The sequence below is a fragment of the Elaeis guineensis genome, chromosome 13, assembly GCF_000442705.2.
Source record: "Elaeis guineensis isolate ETL-2024a chromosome 13, EG11, whole genome shotgun sequence".
Taxonomy (NCBI): Eukaryota; Viridiplantae; Streptophyta; class Magnoliopsida; order Arecales; family Arecaceae; genus Elaeis; species Elaeis guineensis.
In genome coordinates, this window is record NC_026005.2 from 75053193 (window position 1) to 75063800 (window position 10608).

The window sequence follows — 10608 nt, forward strand, 5'->3', positions numbered from 1 at the left end:
AGACGATCGGAGGCGGCTCCGTTGAGTGCTCCTTTAAGAACAAGGGTACTACGAAGACACCCCCTTCCTCTAGCGCCAATCCTGTTGGTGTAAAAATCCGCTTGCGCCGGAGAAGCTGGAGTCGGGGGAGTCGCGGTCGCCGCCGGGACCTGCAAAGGAAGTCTAAACCGGAGGTGGGGTTGCTCCGGCAAGACCCTCCGACGCTCAAGTCAGTTCTCTGCCTCAACAAGAATGGAGTGCTCGAACGGAGAATTTAGCAGAGTTTTGAGGTAAAAATGAGAGCTTATGGAATAACGTATCTGGGTTTATCCTTTTATAGACGGAGAGGGCAACAAATTGATAGCGATGCCTGTAACCGTCTGGTAGTGGGCCGCCCAGAGCCAGGAGAAATTTATTGCGGAGGGTAGTGGAGTGGGATCATGGCTAACGCCGTAGCTCGTCACGTGGAATCAGTTACGGGGAGTGGAGCGGCATCCGCTGTCGTGACTCGTCAGGGAGTGGTGGAATCGCACAGGATCTGCCGCAGGGAGTGGAGCAGAATCGTGGTCGTTAATACGGCCTGCCAGGGAGTAATAGAGCTGCGTAGGGTCCGCCGCAGGGAGTGGAGCAGTGTTGTCCGTTACTGTGGCCTGCCAGGGGGTCCAGACTTGTCGGTCGAAGTTCGGTTGGAGTTGGTAGCGAGGTCCGGTATCCGTAGGAGTTTGGGCGAGATCTTCCCGTAGTCGGACTAGAAGACGGAGTCTGGCTTCCGTAGGAGTCCGGACGAAGTCTACTTGCAGTTGGGGTCGTGGGCGGAGTCCGGCTCCCGTAGGAGTCCGGACGAAGTCTGTCTGCAGCCGTTGGAGTCGAGGACGGAGCCCGGCTCCCGTAGGAATTCGGGCGGAGTCTTCCTGCAATTAAAATCAACGGTGAAGTCCGGCCCCCGTAGGAGTCCGGACAAGGCTTACCAGTAGATGAAGTTGAGGATGGAGCCCGACTCCCGTAGGAGTCCGGGCGGAGTCTACTTGCGGCAGAAATTGCGGACGGAGTCCGGCTCCTGTAGGAGTCCGGGCGAAGTCTTCCTTGCTGCCGAAATCGCGGACGGAGCCCGGCTCCCGTAGGAGTCCGGGCGAAATCTTCCTTGCTGCAGAAATCGCGGACGGAGCCCGGCTCCCGTAGGAGTCCGGGCGAAGTCTTCCTTGCTGCCGAAATCGCGGACGGAGCCCGGCTCCCGTAGGAGTCCGGGCGAAGTCTTCCTTGCTGCAGAAATCGCGGACGGAGCTCGGCTCCCGTAGGAGTCCGGATGAAGTCTTCCTTGCTGCAGAAATCGCGGACGGAGCCCGGCTCCCGTAGGAGTCCGGGCGAAGTCTTCCTTGCTGTAGAACTCGCGGACGGAATCCGGCTCCCGTAGGAGTCCGGACGGAGTCTTCCTTGCTGCCGAAATCGCGGACGGAGCCCGGCTCCTGTAGGAGTCCGGGCGAAGTGACGGGGTTTCACCAACAGTTGTCAAAAAATGGAAGAGACTCGCGAGGGTCGACCCCGCCAAGAACTTCGGCCGAGGGTATTTTATGCCCAACAGATTCTATCTAGGTGCATCCTACTCCTAACAGTATATCTGAACCTTCTGTAGCCAACATACACAGTAAGAATCTGAATGATTAGGGATCAAAAAAATATGCAGTCAAACTCAGTAGCCTCGCTGCGAATAGCCAATGATACCGTAGGTCAAAGGATCACTCACACCACTGCAACATCGAGACAATCACTGATAAGTGAGTAAACATTCAAGTAATTTTTTGTGTTGGTCACACTTAATGCAAGTTATTCTCTAACAATCACATATACTCTCATCTCAGTATCCCTACACTACAGACTCGAGACTCATTTGTCTAGAAAGGAGGTGATTCGTGCATCAATCTTAAATAGATTGATCACTATTCTCCATGATGATCTTTTAATTAAGAATATTTAGAAACTAACCACTAATAATATATGTTTCAAATTCTCAATATTTTGAGAATATACAAAATTATTTTTATTAATTTCTAAGATAAATCATGGACCCATAAATATGATCGAAATAAAATATTCTTTATTAATAATAATAGTGTTACAACTACAAAATTAAATCTTAAAATTACAAAATATGTCAGCCAATAATTGACTTCTAGGGTACTCCTCTAATAGCTGCGACAAGAAAAAGTACTATCGGTTCTATCGTGATCATGGTCATGACATCGAACAATACATTCAACTCAGGGATGAGATAGAAGTCCTGATTCGATGAGTTTCGGAGTCAGTCTTTGTAGTTTATCCCGATCAACCTATTTGTGTCAAGGATATGGGCTAAAGGGTTTGAACTTAATATAGATATCTACAGAAAAAATAATTTCTAGTTAGATATTTGTACTCATTAAATGTTTGATCAAAAAATTTAAAAACAAGTAAGGCTCTCATTATTTTTTTGAATCTTTCATACTCTTCGAGTGAAGAAATGAAAATCTATATGCGATCAGTTTTTAGTGGATACTGCAATCTCACTGATTCATACACACCTCATCTAACAGTTATTGGTGAGCATAGACCAATGAGTGGACAATACCTTATCCATTACTTCACTAAGTAAGATGCAGTGAATTCTGTCTCTAAGTACTGTGGCCTCACCTAATAGTTATTGACATATTTCTTAGTTAAGTCAGACCCACTGTTCACCAACAGATGCAAAACCGTCATTGAAACTTTCATCTAATAGTTATTGGGTCCAACTCCATCTCTACCCCAGGATATTTAATGCCAATAAAGTGACTGTACCTTTTCGATACAATTGAACCACTGTAATCAGTCAAAAATGATCAATATCAGGAAGGCACCCACATCTCTACAATAGTGGAAGACCACTAGACTTTATTTAGTGAGGAGATTTAAGTTTAGGTCTCTTCGAAGTCAACAAATCTATTATCTGACGGATCAAGTTCAGGTCAATATAATCATATGTCTGACCAACCTAGTCAGCATGGGTGAACTCGAATCAGCAAGTAACCTAATTCAAAGCATAATCTCTCAAAATGGTCAGGTAAGTTAAGATTAGTGGGGTCCCCCCATTGCTTTTTTTAGATGCCAATGAATTGATCAGATCAGATAATGGAATCAATTAAATAACCACCATCTAGGTACTTATCTTAGATACCAAATTGATCGATTAGAATCGATCAGGTTAACCTATTGACTCGGATCCGAACCACTAAGTCAAATTAGATCTTGAGTCAATCAATTCATATCAAAATATGAATCGATGCGACCAACTATAACTAACTCAATTTTGAGCCCCTTTGACCTATTTCTAACCAACAATTGATTAGATTTAATCAACTGCTCAAAATCGATAATGGGTTCTAGCCTGATCTAATCAATTGATGCTAATTATAGTTTGATCACTAGACCTAAGTTGTTCAACCTATACCCACATGCAATAATATAATTTTCATATTCTAAAAATATTTTTTAGATTATATTGCATTGCATACATTAGTGACTTATGATCTTGAAACAGATTCAGATCTAAACCTAATATCATATATCACATATATGAAGTTTTGGATCTAAACTACAAACATATATCACATATATATTGAATTTTAGATCTAAAATAAAAATTACACATATCAAATACATACATAATTAGATCTAAAATAATGATTAAAATACTTTGAAAATACTTTTCAAAAATTGATTCGCATCAAACTAGGACAATCTTTTCAATATAGGGGGTAAACCTTATATCAGGACAATCTTATACTAATCCAATGTGAACTTTTAATCATTCTAATTTCAGATCTAACATTAATAAAGATATATCATATACATCTATTTTTAGATCTAAAAAATTAATTTAAATATTTTAAAAATAGTTTTCAAAAAGATCAGTCTTGTGCTAGGACAAACTTTTCAATATAGGAGGTTTTTCCTATATCAAGATAATTTTATACTAGCACAAGATTAATATTAAACAATTTAAACTTTCAGATCTAATATAAAAATTAGATTAAACATGTCATGAAGAACCAATAGCTCTGATACTACTGTTAGAAAACAGGTAGACTAACATGCATAGATTTCAAAATAATTTTGAAATAGCTGCGAAAATGGATCTAGATTAAACTCTTTAACTCCACATGTAATAAATTTAATCTATATCTATCCAGCCCTGGATCTAAGTCATGCATATAATCTGAAAATAAAACAGAAAAATTAAGATCATATCTCAATACCTTGCGCGGGTCAAAATACACTGCAGTCGATGATCATAGATTTGAAGATTCTTGAGCCGCACACGCATCCGGACTCTACAAATATTCATCGAGATCAATCTTGAATCTTTCTTCTCGTACTTGATCCATCTTCTCCAAGATAAATCTCAATCTTTTGGATCTTTGATCAACTGTTGATTTTTATTCGCGATATCAACACTTGAATAGCAACTTATCTTCTTTTTTCTTGATGTAGAAGAGATCACCCAACACTTGGGCATGTGGGAAGGTGGGAAGCCCAACCTTTGGCGTTGAAAAAAAAGGAGAAGAAGAGGATGGAGTGGAGATGGGGAAGAGGTATAGATCTGAATTCACAATTTAATCATCCCCCAAACCCTAGGAGACCATCTCTTAAATAGACTTTTTTTTTTATTCTAAATCAATCTACAATCAGGCTAAAAAGATTAGTCTTTATCACATAAGATCCATTGCCTTTTAATTTGATTTTCTTTCTAAAAAAATTAGATCCAATTGGAAAGACCCACACCCAATATGGCAAGTAGAGGAGGCGCCCATATCTTATAAGGTAAGATGAGGGGGTGCTCCTCATCCCATAAGGCAGATAGAGGAGGCACAACCTTTGGCGCCCCTTAGGATTTTTGTGCGCATAAGAGAGGGGGCATAGCTCCTCTCTCTTTTTCTCCACACCAACTCCAAAAGGGGCGTGCACCCCTTGAACATTCCAAAAAGAGGAGGCATGCACCTCATCTCCTCTTCTCTTTCCAAAAATGATCCATACTAAAAAAAAATTCAAAGGAGAAAATAAGGAAACTTATTTGCCAACTCATTGGCTTGATCCAATCTTTTTGGGTCCTCAAATAGGTGCCTCTCTAAACTTAAATCAAAATGGATCTAGATTATGTTCAAGGCTATAGACTTAATCCAATACTTATCTAATAAGAAATTTAAGTCCGGAGAAGAATTAGATTTAACTATGTGTTGGCATGGTTCTCCTAAATCTAATAGAATTTTACTAAATCTTAATCCAATTAAAACTTCATAAGTCCAATTGATTAATTCAAGATTAAATCACTTAATGTGTGACCCCATACATTCTATTCTATCTAATAGTGAGATATATTGTGATCTCCATCATAATATCATCGAAACTTCTTTCGATGGGTTAAAATAATTCTAACTCTGTCCTTTGAGGGTCATCGATCATCAAGACGATATCCGATGAGTCTCACAATCTACCAGTGATACCTAACAGTATGTAGTGACAATCCAATAGAATGAAAGTATTAATCTCTAGGTACAGTTATCGTATGATTCAGTCTTTCTATCGTGAGTCTCGACTTGATGGAAGTCATGGAAAATTTGTCAGATCCTATTGTCAGTCATATGCTAGATTAGCTCGATTCGAGTTCACTTATGAATCCAGTGAAAATTCTTTTTCAGTATTCACACTTGCTTTGGCCAAAGTCTTTATGAACTTAATCTCGCAAATCATATAGAACTTCTCTTTTTCTACCGAGATCGATAGATTTGATCTAGATATATCATTCTCCTAACAGCAAATATGAACCTACTGTAGCCAATATATACGCAAGGACCCGAATAGCTAGGGATCAAAAAAATATGCAGTCAAACTTAGTAGCCTCGCTGAAAATAGCTGATGACACTGCAGGTCAAAGGACCACTCACACCACTATAGCATCGAGACAACCACTATCGAGTGAGTAGATATTCAAGTGATTTCTCATGTTGGTCATGCTCAGTGTAAGTTGTTCTCTAACAATCACCTGCACTCTCATCCCAGTGTCCCTACACTGCAAATTCGAGACTCATCTATCCAAAAGGGAGGTGATCCATACACCGATCTTAAATAGATTAATCACTGTCTTTAGTGATGATTCTTTGATCGGAAGTATTTAGAAACTAACCACTAATAATATATGTCTCAAATTTTCAACACTTTAAAAATAAATAAAATTATCTTTGTTAATTTTTAATACAAATCATAGACATATAAACATGATCGAAATAAAAATATTCTTTATTAATAATAAAAGTATCACAAGTATAAAATTAAGTCCTGAAATTATAAAATATGTTAGCCAACAATTGACTTCTAGGGCACTCATCTAACAGCCATGATAAGAAAAAATACTATTGGTTCCATCTTGATCATGGTCACGACATCGAATAATGCATTCAACTCAGGGATGAGATAGAAGCCCCAATTCGATGAAGCTACCTCAGAAAGTTTCGACGAGACTGCTCAACTCAACCTCCTACCGATCGATAACCTCAGCCACAACTTGAGGAAGAGATAGACAATCGACCAATGATGAAAGTTATCAACATGATTTTTGGACGATCAAGAAACTAGGGGGTAACTTTTGAAGAAGAGTCTGCAAAGAAGCAACGACTTGATAATAACATAATTTTCTTTTCAGAAGATGATTTTTGAAGAATATAAATTCTCCATGATGATACTGTCATCATCTCGACGATGATAGTAAACTATGATGTAAAAAAAAATCTTGATAGATAATGAAAGTTCAAATGATATTTTGTTTTACTTGATTTTTTTCGAAGGTGATTACCGACTGATCGACTCGGAAGAGTTTCAATGCTGTTAGTCGATTTTATTGAAGATGCAATCAATGTGAAAGGAAAAATTACTCTCCCACTAACTGCTGAAATAGATCCACAACAAAGCACCATCCTCTTGACATTCACAGTTGTCCGAGTTCTTTCGGCTTATAATGCCACACTCGGATGATTGGGACTTAATGTATTGAGAGTGATGGTATCGATATATCATCTACTGGTCTGATTTTCGATAAAGAGCAGAGTCGAAGAAATGTATAGGGATCAACAACTAGTCCGATGCTGTTTTATAATTTCTGTCGAAAGTAGTAAGCCTGAAGACACTCTATCAGTTGACAAACTGGACCAAAGAGAAAATGAAGAAGGGTGAGCCAGCTGAGCAACTGATTTCGATCCCATTAAGAGAAGATGACCGTACAAAGATAATTCAAATTGGATTGCAATTACCTAATCCGGAGCGAAAACAGCTGATAAACTTACTAAGAGTAAATGTTGATATTTTTTCTTGATCGATGATCGACATTCCAGGGATTCCTCCGAAAGTGATAACTCATCAGTTAAACATCGATCCTAAAGTTAAACCGGTGAGGCAAAAGAAAAAATCTTTTATCCATGAAAGATAGAAGATCATCGATGAATAAGTTGATAAGCTCCTCACAGTTGACTTGATAAGAGAGGCCAACTATCCCGATTGACTCACCAATGTTGTGATGTGAGAAAAGCCAATAAATAATGGTGAATCTGCATCGACTACACTAATCTGAATGAGGCTTGTCCGAAGAATAGTTTTTTCTTACTAAAGATTGACCAACTAATTGATGCGACATCGAGACATTGATTTTTGAGTTTCATGGATGCCTTCGCAGACTACAATTAGATTTGGATGGCATCCGAAGATGAGGAGCGTACTGCCTTCACAACCAACAAAGGCATGTACTGCTACAAAGTGATGCCATTTTATTTAAAGAATGCTAGAGCGACTTACCAACAGTCAGTCAACAAGATATTCAAGATATAAATCGAATGTAATATGAACGTCTACATCGACGACATGCTAATAAAAGATGCCGAAACTTCTGATCATGTTCGAAACTTAAAAGAAGCCTTCGACGTACTTCAACGATATCGGATGAAGCTAAATCCGACCAAATGTATATTCAAAGTGACTGTCAAAAATTTTTTTGAATTTCTTGTGTTGCAATGAGGAATCGAGGCTAACCCAGAGAAGATAAAAACTATCATCAACATGAAATATCTCAGCTCCAAAAGAGAGATACAACAACTCAATGGAACAATCATCACACTTGGTCGATTCATCTCAAAGTCGGCAAAAAGATGTCTATCCTTCTTCAAGATTTTGCGGCAAATGAAGGACTTCTCATTGTCGGATGAATATCGATGGTCCTTCGAAGATCTAAAAAAATACCTGACATCTCCCCCACTACTCATAAAATCGAAGATGGGAGAAATATTGTATCTCTACTTGGCAACTTTCGCAGAGGCAATCAGTTCAGTGCTTATCCGAGAGGATGAAAATCGGATTCAATGGCCAATTTACTACACCAGTAAAGTACTTCACAATGCTGAAATGCGATATTCAAGAGCGAAAAAGATGATCTATGCTTTGATCATATCGATCCAACGACTTCGACCATACTTTCAGGCACATCGATAGTCATCTTAACAGACCAGTCCTTGAAGGTAATTTTATACCGACTTGATACCTCCGATCGGATGACGAACTGAGCAATTAAACTCAGTGAGTTTGATATTCAATATCGCCCCTAACCATCAACCTGTCGACAAACCTGACAACAAGTCGAAACAAGTTGAGAGTTCTGAGATTGAATTTGCATCGATATGGGTGCTACATATTGATGGAACATCCAACACTCAACGAAGTGGAGCCAACCTCATCCTCATCAATTTCGAAAGAACTGTGACTGAATATGCCTTTCGATTTAATTTCAAAGGATCAAATAATCAAGATGAATATGAAGCCTTCTTAGTTGGCTTGAAAATTATCAAAAAACTCGACATAGACAACCTGAAGATTTTCATCGATTCACAACTGCTCACTGGACAAGTCAAGGATGAATTTGAAGCTCGAAACTTATGATGAAGTACCTTCAGAAGGTGAAAGATTTTATACCAACCTTCAAATATTTGGAGATCTCTCACATTCTAAGAATAAAAAATACTCGAGCTGATGTACTTTCTCGACTCACAACTACCTCGTCTAACTTACTCAACCGAATGTTCATCGAATATCTCAAACAGTCGAGTATCAACAAGGTCGACAAAATGCTATAAATAAATGATAAACCAAGTTGGATGGATCCGATCATCTAATATTTGACTGATGAAACTTTATCCGAAGATCCTTCGGAAGCCAAACAACTAAGGTGGATGGCCTCGCAATATATCTTGATGAATGAATAATTCTATAAGAGATCGTTCTCCCTTCTACTACTGAAATGCTTGAGGCCTACAAATGCGACTATGCTTTCTGAGAAGTCCATGAAGGGATTTGCAAAAATCACTTAGAAAGTAAATCGTTGACTTATAAAATTCTATGACAGGGATATTATTGGCCCACCATGAAAAAAGATATAACTGAGTTTGTTCGAAGGTGCGAATCATGTCAGAAATATGCTAATATATAGCATCAACTGGCTAGCCAATTGACATCGATCGTTGCACCATGGCCATTCGCATAATAGAGAATCGATATACTCAATTATTTTCTCCAACGTCTGATCAAAAAAAAATTTTGATGGTCGCAATAAATTACTTCACCAAATGGATGGAAGCCGAACCCCTAATGCAGATCATTGAAAGCAAGATGGAAGACTTCATTCAGAAGTCAATCATATGCAGATTCAGATTGTTACATACCATCATCACCGACAACAATCGATAATTCAATAATCAAAATTTCAAAGAATATTGTGCAAAGCTACATATTACACACAAACTCACTTCAGTCGGTCATCCATAGTCTAACAGTGAGGTGGAAGTGACAAACCGAATAATTCTATATGGTCTCTAAGTAAAAGAATTATATCTGAGCTTATGGACATATCGGACAACTCCTCGCATCCCGACGAAGAATCATCGTTCAACTTGGCCTATGGAATGGAAGCAATGATCCCAATAGAGATTAGATTGCCATCAATGAGAATCGAATAGTATATAGAGCCAAGTAACTCCGAATATTGAATAGCCGACTTGGACTTGCTCTCGGAGATTCGACAACAAGCTCAAATTCAGATAATCGTATATACCGATAAAGAGTAGTCCGATATTATAACACAAAGGTCAAACCGAAAGTCTTCTATCCAGCAGACTTGATCTTAAGGAAGGCAGAAATTTCAAAATCTTTGGATCAAGAAAAATTATCTTCAAACTGGGAAAGACCCTATAAGGTATCGAGACACTCCGTCTAGGTGCATACCGACTAGAGACTCTCAATGGAAAACTGTTCTTCGGACTTAAAATGCTGATAATCTAAAAATATACTATCAGTAAAGTTGTTCACATGTAAACACCCTTGAAATGGAATGATCGGATTTTGATTTTTCTTTGACATTTGACTATCTACAAAAATGATATCAAACCGACGAATAATCGGCTAATGCATATAGACTCAATTTCAATCAGACAACTGTAAATGCCGAATCAAGTCAAATGACTACACATGTCAATTTACCAATGACTAAGCGGAATAGTATGCTGATTCGACCATGATTGAATGCAATAA